The sequence below is a fragment of the Plectropomus leopardus genome, chromosome 3 (genome assembly GCF_026936395.1).
Source record: "Plectropomus leopardus strain MGB_pleo_1.0 chromosome 3, ASM2693639v1, whole genome shotgun sequence".
Taxonomy (NCBI): domain Eukaryota; kingdom Metazoa; phylum Chordata; class Actinopteri; order Perciformes; family Serranidae; genus Plectropomus; species Plectropomus leopardus.
Genome location: NC_142178.1, coordinates 32845530 through 32855588, shown reverse-complemented (window position 1 = coordinate 32855588; position 10059 = coordinate 32845530). Strand labels below are relative to the sequence as shown.

Genomic DNA, 10059 nt, shown 5'->3' with positions numbered 1-10059 from the left:
AAGCTAGCTTTCTTGGGTCCACATTTAAAAACATACAATACACATCGCACTCAAATGGCAAAAGCAAAAGACAGTAAAACTTACACAGATATGCACTTATTTGTTAATTTAACTTATTAAAAGTTTCAGATTTTGTTTAATTGAGCCTTTAAGCTTCTTGAAGGAGTCAAGAACAAAAGTTACACTAAAATGAAATTGATAAAAGCCAAATTGATGGAAAAACTATCACCATTACTGTTAAAAATGCTTTTTTTTGCATTATACAAATATTACTAAATTATATTTCATATTTTTTGTGTAATTATATTTAACAATTAAAAAGATAAAACAACAAATTGCTTATCAAAACATTGTGTTTTTATTTTGTACGTTTTGCCTCTTTTTTTGCATTAAAGTGATGCAGTTAATAGGGAACAAGAACAGCGACAACGACGTCTAATTTATGTTTGCTTTTGCATCATCAGCATCGCATCTGTGTTGCAGAGCGGCAAAACAAAAGAAATACTATCAAATAAAAAAACAAGAGTGTACTTCCTTCAGAAAAAAATACATATGTCTAGTACTTAAAAGCAAATGCTCTGTACGAGAGCTTTACGCGAAAATGTTAATTATTTTAGAGATCTGAATAAACTCCGTGATAAGGTGTCACTAAAACACCCTCATATGAAAGTGTAACGTCAGACCGCAAACACACGCAGCAAATTAAGAGCGTGACTCTCGTGGGTTTGTTGTTACCTGTGTGTGCAAGTGGCCACGTGAGACTGTCTTTGACAAATGAAGCCGTTTGAACAGTGTGCTGATGGTCTGATCGCCTGCGCCACCATCCTCATTTACTCCGCTCGAGCTACTTGACAGCAGGGCCTTTAGCTCTCGCGCTCGACCTCCCTCTCTTTGCGCGTCTCGTGCACTCCTCTTCTTTCTCACGCGATCGTTTAATGTGAAAGGTGCTCATCTGAGCATGAGATAAGCGAAGTAAGAATGAAAGACACAATTTACTAGTATGTGGCTCTTTTAGCTGCAAATGGAGGTAAATCAAATGCAGTGGCCACTGAATAACTGTTGAACATAACACCAGCTTACAAGCGGCCGGAGGGCGCGAGGTTGAATAAACAGGCTTTAAAACAATCTGACAGTGAAGAAAAAAAAAACTCGTGATCTGCTTTGATGGACTTTTATTATGGTGCAAATGAAATGAGATTTGTAATAGCGGTCAACCTAATATGCAGCTAATCTGATTTCTAATGACGGAGCGTGAGGTCATTGAAGTTTGAGTGTGGGGAAATATGCAACTGTTTGGTACTTTTAGGGCTTAATTTAAAAACAGCAATGTGTTATCCTGTTTGTTAAATATGCTACTCAAAGGAAGGTAAAAGACTAACAAACCACGACATCAGTCCAGTTATTCCAGCCTCCAGGTACAAGATGTAACTCAAAAGTTACAATACGAGTTTATTTAGTGATGAGCTGCATCTATCGGGTGCCAATGATTGATCTGTTTGCGCTTGGACTTGTCCAAAAGTCTGACTGAACACAGCCTGATTCAACCGGAGATCTCGTTTTGTATTTACCATATGACCAGATTCCTTTTTTTTTTTTTACCCCCAAAGCCTGACTGAACACTGCGGGCAGGTCTTGGCTCCTTACGCACACGGATCTATTTTGCCATAAGCTTATTACAGGAGGTCAGCAAGTCCCCGAGCCACGTGTTTTCAACTATGGTAAGAAATTATGAAGAAATATTACACCTCGCTTAGAAGGCATTAGCATGTTCCTCTCACAAAGGCAAAAACTAAAACAAAGAGAGGGGAGCTGCAGGTCCTGCAGGGCTGAGAGGGGCAAATGCACATATTTACGCAATTCACAATTGAGTTCTTTTGAAATTCTGAAGAAAAAAATACGAATTTATACTTATGCAACTTTTTTCATTGCTTTTCGTTTTCCATATTTTAAAGTAATCGTTTAGAGCGCACTGGGAACTTTTCAGGAGAGCAGGCTCGGGTTGGAGCACAGGGTCGACCGAGGGGGAAAGGTCCCCGCTTTTCAGCCCCTTTGTACTGGGCTGACGAGTGCGTCCTGACAGGGGTTAACGTACCGTAAAGAGGTTAAACAAACGGACATTCCCGTTAGAAATCTTGCACACACATAAGGCCTTATAAGTGAAGAAATTGGCAGTGGTGGTCCCGGATTTTAACCAGCGATGGGAGCTAAAGTCGCCTGATTAGTTTTAGAGCTAAACCAACTTTTCAGACTTTTTTGGGGGGTTAATTAATTCAATAGGCCTGCAGTCATTTGAAAATAAGCTGATGTGAATTGTAATAATAGGGTCTTTTTATTACACGAGATTTGTGTCTGAGTTTATTTTCATTTAATGTGACAGATTTTATGTAAACTGAGTTAATACAACTACCAATGACGTCATCTGAAATAATTGCCCGCGAAATTAACATAAGATAATGAATGTAGCCTGTTTTAATGAGGCCCGTTTGAACTGGAATGATTATGATTTGTATAGGTTTAACAATATTCTTGATATTTGCCAGGACTATCATGCATGAAAAAATAAACAAATAAATTTAGATCAACATGCTTTGTCAGACTGCGCAAAGAAGAGGAAAGCAAATGCAAAAGTTAGACTCTTTACTGCATCATTCTGCAGTGAGTCTTTAGCACAGTCAGGTGCATTACTCCAGCTTAGCTGTAATGATCATTTCCCACAAAACCCATCTGGACATCATCTGATGTGAAGTAGTCAATGTAATGCAGTATTTGGAATAAGAGGACCTGTGGTCAAATATTGAACTTAAACATTTGACTTGAGATAAAAAGCTTTGACCCTTCCGTTCAGGGACTGTAAAATGACTTAAGGCTGACAGTGATTAGATGTATTCTAGCATAAATAAAACAAAAATTGTATTCTTCAAATGAGTGGCCCACTGACACAAATACATGAGGCAGAATGATCAAGAAACTGGGTTACAGCAGGCTCTGAATGCATTCTTAATAATGAAAGAGATAAAAAATGCACATCATAGACAGAGCAAACAGATGTGGAAGTAAAGTGGCATCGTGAGCATTTCAAACCTAATCGCCAGGGTAAATGTTGGCATTGTACGTTTCTGCAAACCACTGATTCCTTACATTTGTATGTTATTATGAAGCCTGTACATTGAAACTTTAAGCACCATGTGGTTGAAATGTGGTTAGTTTTAGGCACAAAAAAAGCATAAATGCCTTGGAAAAGATTGTATTTTGATGTAAAATACCCAGTTTTACCGGCATAATGCTGGCTGTAAACGCAGCAATCTCTCCGTAAAAAACAGTCGCTTTTAGTGGTGGAAACACAGTGATGGGTCACAAAAATCACCCACGTTTTGAGGCTAAAACACTGTTTGAAACACAGCGATGACTATCTTAAAAAACAACAGTTTTGTTGTTTGCTGTTCTGCAGTGCCTAGGCGTCTCACTGGTGTCACTCCATCCACTGTCCCCTCCACCTCCCGATGACAGTAAGCTCATAAACTAAGTTACTCTAGAATTGTTGGTATTTTTATTATCATTTTTTCATTATTTATTATTATTTTTTTCCCCTTCTTTTTCTGTTTTTTTTTTTTTAATTTTTATTGTATGTCTGTGTGTCTATGTCTGCCTGTTTATCCAGGGTCTGTGTACGTATTTAACTAATTAGTCACTTACTGTGGCCACAACCAAAATGGGAGGTTTGGAAGGTGGATTTTGGGAGGGTTAGTGGGATTTTTGTTGGGGTTTTCTCTTTTTCCTTATGCAGACACTCTGTCGTGACTGCAAAAACTGAACATAAAAAATTGGGAAAAAGGAGAAATGTTGATATGATACATATGAAACATACAACTGTAACATATCTGTGGTTTGCAGAAATGTACAATCCCGATATTTTTTTCTGGTGACTGGGCTGTCCTTTCCTAAAAGGAGAGAATCTACGGTCTATTGTTCCTTTAAGCGTTTTTTTTTTTTTTTCGTTTGTAGAAATGCTTTTCAGGTGCAACATCAGTTAAGTTTGTCTTAAGAAGGAAAAAAATGTTCCCGAGGAGTAAAGCTCTTTGCTTTCAGTTACAAATATGAGAGTGCTGACTTGAAATCCAAATACAGTAAGAGTGCGAGTAAAAATCCCAAAACCCTCTAAAGTTCTTTGAGTTCTGAGTCGAAAATCTCTTCCAAGCATTCCTTGCTGTGAGGCCTTTGCACTGATATCGAGCTAAAAATGCCTTGCTAAGGTCTGGCATTTGTAGGCTATATGCTGTTGACTTGCACTGAGAGGAAAGAGAACAGCAGAGATTATGGGCAATTAAAGCCCACTTTATGCCGGTCTGCTGGCGTCACAAAGTCTGGCCAAGAATGCTCACCTCGGCTAATACTATCAATGAGAACAAACTCTGCAGCATCAACTTATTATGTACAGTGAATTATTAATGCCAGAGCTAGCACGATCCGGCTAAGCTGGCTTGCCAGTTAAGGAAAGCAAGTATGCAATGAGATTTTGTTGGAGTGCTGAACATTTGAATACTTCAAGATTTGGCAAGTTCTTAAACTGTGAGAGGAGATGAAAAGGCGTCTTCACTCTACTATTAAACAGGCTCAAATTAAAAACACTCTTAAAGCGGACAAATCACATTTTTTGTGGATTTCCACAAGGATACAGAACATGCTGAATTAGTGGCCCAATCTGCTTTGCACCTTCATGTTTGCTCAACTTCCAGCATGCAGTTATGCTGCCAGCAGAATATGATCTGAGGGTAATGACAGCTTATGAAATTGCGAGACGGCTGTTTCAACCGCTTGCTAAGCTGCATGGTGCAAGGTGGTTTATTCACACACTGTTCTGATGATACATTACATTGTTATTTTGTTAGGATTAACTATTTTGTATCTTAACTGATTTCATGATTGATGGTTTTATATAATGACTTTATTATTTTAATCATTATTTACATGCACGAGATAGGGAGCAACACGCGTTTATGAACTCTAATGTAATTGTAATGCTCTTCTTTCAGCTCTGTTTTGGTGTTTTTGCTGTAACTAAGTAAGTAAATAAACACACACACACACACACACACACACACACACACACAAATAAATAAATGAATAAATAAAACCTGCTGCAGCTAAAACCAAAGTTTTGGGCCCTAAAACCAAAACAAAGTCCTTTTATGCTGAATTGCCTTGCAGGCCTGTGTAATGTTCATTCTGTCTGTTTTCATGTGAAGAAAACTGCTTATAATGCCCTTATTGTGAAGCACTTTGTGCTGCATTCCTTGTATGGAAAGTGCTATATAAATAAAGGTTATTATAATAATAACTACTACATTTAAGATCTATGGTGTACTGTGCACTGTTGACCATTAGAGGGCCCTCTGACAAACCAGAGACAAGAACCTGATCGCTCTCAGATCTGTGTGACTGTTACAAGTCTCAGTGGTACATTTTGCCAGCTTCATTAAGGTGCATTTCATTTGATTGTGTCACAATTTCTTATTTCATAAATGAATAAATAAGATAAATATAAATGTCTGTGTTTACTGTAAGTTTATATTCATATGAGTGCATGCATCACTTCGAATACAAGTCAGCTGAGGTCACTATACTTCACTGAGTCGCTATGAAGACCTCTTAATGTAAAGCGAGCTGTGAAATGCCCCAGAGGAGATGCATGCCTTCCTGTCTCTGCCTGCCTGTCTCACTGCCTCCAGTGTAATGAACTAGGTCAAACTGTCTCCACTTTCATTGACTGTAAACCCCTACTGAGAGCGGTAGACTCCAGAGCCATTAAAATCACACTTGAGGAAGTAATGGCTGTTATAAAATGGTGATTAGACCGGGGTTATTTCAAAATTAAAAACAGGGGACTGCGGAGGAAATATGACTGGTTAACGATAATGAACTCCTGTGTCACGTCATGAAGAATGTACTGTATTTCAAATGACATACTGTCAACAGAAATCAGGACGGAAATTAGAGATCAGTGTTGTGCATCTTTTTTTCTTTAAGTCTTATTCTAGTTACTTTTTAAACAAAATATCATCTGAACAAGACACAGTGGAGGTGACCACGGCTGCCAACACGAGTACACTTTAAAATCTGACATGTTGATCTTACTCAAAATCATTTTAGAAACTGATTGCCTTGAAAAAGGAAACATAATTAATATTTAATTTATGTTAACTTTACATCTACTGTTTAAGTTTACCTAAAATTTTGCCATATTTTCTTAATTTTGTGAAGTTGTTAAAACTTGAAAATGAGAATTGAAATTTCCTTGTTCTTTCCAAGTGTTCGCAACTTCAGTAACCCAAGTTAGTCTGACTTAACTTGATCATGACGAAGAGAACTTTGTTAAGAGATCAGCAAGTTCTGTTTGTTAACACATTTACGAAAATATAAATACGATTGTCCGGTTTACGAGCAGTGGAATACAGAAATATAGCACACGAAACTTGGTTTAGTGAAGTTTTCTAAACTTGGAAAGATTGATTTAATGAAACTTGTCATATTTAAGCTGCAACTTCACAAAATGAAGTAAATATAACTAGATTTTGAGTAAAAATAAAAATTATATCTAATGTTAACAAAAATTAAGACTAATAGTTATATTTACTTACATTGTTACATTTTTATAGTGTACTGAAAAATGTTTTATGTTGTTTTTGCCCAAGACTTTCAAAGCACATAATGTGTGTTGTGTACAGTCAATTTGCTTCTCAAAAACCAAACAAGTTGGCCTCACTGCCACCTCACAGAGGACTTCTATTTTCTCTTGGAAGATAATAACACAAACTGTGACTGTGTTTTGCTGCTTACAGGCCTGGCTGCACCAAAGGCTGGAAAACACTCACCGCCGCCAACTGGAGAAACATGCTCAATTTGACGCAGCTGTCTCCCGGAGCACATGCTGGAGATGTGATGTTGTGCGGTGAAACTGTACTTCAGAGCTGTGGTGGCACGGAGGGGGCCGAGGCTGTGGAGCAGGCCATATAAAGCAAAGGGCACGCCAGGCTGGATAAGGATCAGAGGAGGATGAGAGAGAGGAGAGAGAAGAGTGAGAGAGGAAAGTGAGAGAGGGGCCTCTGGGTCTGGGCTGTCGGCCCCCAGAGCAGGGGGCGCTGGCCGGGGTGCCACATCGTTCAGACGGCGTGGTGTACACAGAGAAACCTGATCTAATGTGGACTTTTGAGACACAAACATAATATCTTCTTCTGAAGATACACCGTCGAATAATTCAATAATTTACATTTATTTAACTGCTGTACTTAATTTTGACGTACTTGGACTTTACTTGATTATTTCTGTTATGCTTCATTCACACTTCATATTTTACTCCACTGCATTCATGTGACGGCTAGATACTTCAAAAACTAAGATTTTAAGTAACACGCATAAACTTCCAAAAGATGATAGAAGACACCATATTATAAGACATGAAAGTTGGTCAAGTCCTCTAACTTGTAAAAAATAATAAAATAAAAATTAAAATACATAAATAAATACAAATCTTTTAAACCTCTCAGATGACTGCATTTAAATGGCAGTCTGGGGCCCCACAAGGGAAAACGGTCCACTATTTCACAAAAAAGCAAAGATTAGAAAAAAAGTGCAAAAAAGGTTAACAGAGTTGTGCAGCATAATTTGTTCCTCTCCCATTAACCACTAACTAACAACCCTTTACAGGCGGTCCAACCCCGAGGTTTGGAACCACTGGACTAAACTACTGAAGTGAAACGAAACTAGCTCCACCTCCTCTGTAACAGAGTGTTTTTACATTTTGGTATTGGTATTTAGAGTCAAGTAAATGTTCTGCGTGCCAGCAGAACCAGCAGAATGCTGTTCACTTACAAAAAAAACCAAAAACAAAACATGAGTCTGAACATAAATTGTAGAAATTTAAATGAATCTGAAAACCAATATCTGCTGTAGCAAAAAGAATATCCCAAGCGTACAAGCTGGTGGATTTTTATGAATTTTACCAAACCTCAAACAGAGAGCAATAAATCGTAATTGTAACAGTTTTGCAGAAAATTAACTCATATTGTGATACTTTCATAGATTGTTTTAATTCTGGTAGGCTAAAATATAATTTTGTATTATTATATTATTACTTTATTATTTTTTACTATTATTAACAGGGATAGAGGCTTTGGGCTATATTGCATTAAACATCTCCATACACTTATACTCCCATTCTGTTTTTTCATATTTGTTGAGTTTGGTATTTGGGATATTTGATAAAAAGTAGCCAACTAAAATAATTTTAAGGTATTTTTCTATGTCTATAGAGTGTATTACAGAGCAAGCTTCTCATCCACTCATTAAAGTTCAATATTAAAAAATGACAATTGAGAAAAAATTGTTCTCACAGTAGACAGAGCCGAGGCTAATTGCTCAAATGTCCAGTTATGAAATAATTGCAGCTGACTGTTTTGCTCACGGGTCTAACGGCGAAACATGTGGCCTTGTCTGCTTCTGTGAACCAGTACCAGACTCCCTTTAAAAAAATGGTGGAGCTCTGTGCGTAGTTGAGTGGTCATGGTTTGGGCACAGGGGCTGGGTCCCGCATTGTAATACGAGGGTTTGTTGACCTCGTGAGGAAGACAATGCGGCGCATCAGCCAACACGAGATTAAGTCCCTTTATTGAGAGGCAAATTACAAGACAGGTGCAAAACTCAGCTCTTCACCCCACGGCTCATGTTACTCTTGTCTTCACTGAGTGTTGGGTTGAAGAGCAACATTATCGCTGATCCTCAGTCAAAGGGTAAGTCTGGCCTCAGGGAGAGAGGGAGAGAGGGAGAGAGAGAGAGAGAGAGAGAGAGAGAGAGAGAGGGAGAGAGAGAGGCTGAGTTAAAGGTCAGTGCAGCTGACTTCATTGAGGGAAATAAAAGCTCAAATGTCTTGCCATTTTAGCGAAAAGGGTAAAGACGCCCGTCAGCACTCGTTTAGATGTTTCTGGTGATCTAATAGTGATAAACTTATCTTATTCTGTCCGATGAGGGCTGCAGTCACTTCAAACATATTACTATTAATCAAATAACTGGTTTGTGTGTGCAAAGTAACTTCTTGCTCCTGCAATGACGCTGATGTAGCAGCAGAACAAGAGCTTGGAAATTAAGTGACTTTACTTGGGATGGTTAGCTTTATCATGACTACTTTTTAAAGGTTATTTGCTGCTTTGTGGTGAATTTTCAAAGAAACCAAAGGCCCATTGCCCAAAGTCAAATGGAAATGTCAAATATTATTATAAAAAAGAATAAAACGAAGATATATACACAACAGAAACGTCTGTTCTACTGTTTTTACTCTCATATGTGTATAATTGCTTGCTTTTTTTCTCTGTACAGTCCTCCTCCACCATGAAACTGCGGAAAATTATCTAATTAGACTGAGGCCATCATGTGCTGAAACAGCTCCGTCGATACAACACTAATTCTGTATATAGACTCTAAATCTTGAGATTGAGGAGGAAATGTGCAGTTAGACCTGATTAAACCATGCAGCGCTCTGCTGCAGACAAACAGGCCTATTATCAAGAATATCAGAGCCATTATGCAAAGTTTGGATAACCTTTGACAGTAGCCGCATCTCCGAGACGCAGCATTTCACGTGCCATTACAGAGCCATGCATGGTTCAATACGCACGTGCGTTTAGAAATGATAACCCTGAGGTCGACAACATCATGCCTCTGAATATGGTCTACTGTTATATTGGCTTATTGCACATATGTGAAAACTGAAACTGAGGGTTTTGAGATGCTGTCAAAGGTCAGACAGACTTTATATAAAGTATAAAGGAGAAAATAGGCTATATTCTCTCTCTCTCTCTCTCTCTCTCTCTCTCTCACACACACACACACACACACACAACACTGAAAATTGACAGGCTCCACACTGTCAGTTAATAGCTGACTGTGAGGCTTATATGTCAGAGTGGACCAGGGTGGGGGTGGGGGGGGGGGGGGCGACCTCGGGGATGGTTGCTGCCCTGGCGGATCTTTATTTTGATTTGCACTCTAATTGACCCATATAAAGAGTAC

At 38.5% G+C, this 10059-nt stretch overlaps 2 long non-coding RNA genes across 2 annotated transcripts in view; one reads left to right on the top strand and one right to left on the bottom strand.

Moving 5' to 3' along the window:
* Nucleotides 1-1532: 1532 nt before the first annotated feature.
* Nucleotides 1533-8650, top strand: LOC148190034 (uncharacterized). The gene is made up of 3 exons (XR_015775705.1): nucleotides 1533-1718; nucleotides 5031-5059; nucleotides 6837-8650. It is a non-coding gene; the product is annotated as an uncharacterized LOC148190034 (long non-coding RNA).
* Nucleotides 8651-8653: 3 nt separating this feature from the next.
* LOC148190033 (uncharacterized) overlaps nucleotides 8654-10059 on the bottom strand; it is a 62193-nt gene continuing 60787 nt past the window's right edge. Inside the window, exon 4 of the long non-coding RNA XR_015775707.1 lies at nucleotides 8654-8789. This is a non-coding gene — a long non-coding RNA (uncharacterized LOC148190033). The remainder of the gene's footprint in view (nucleotides 8790-10059) is intronic.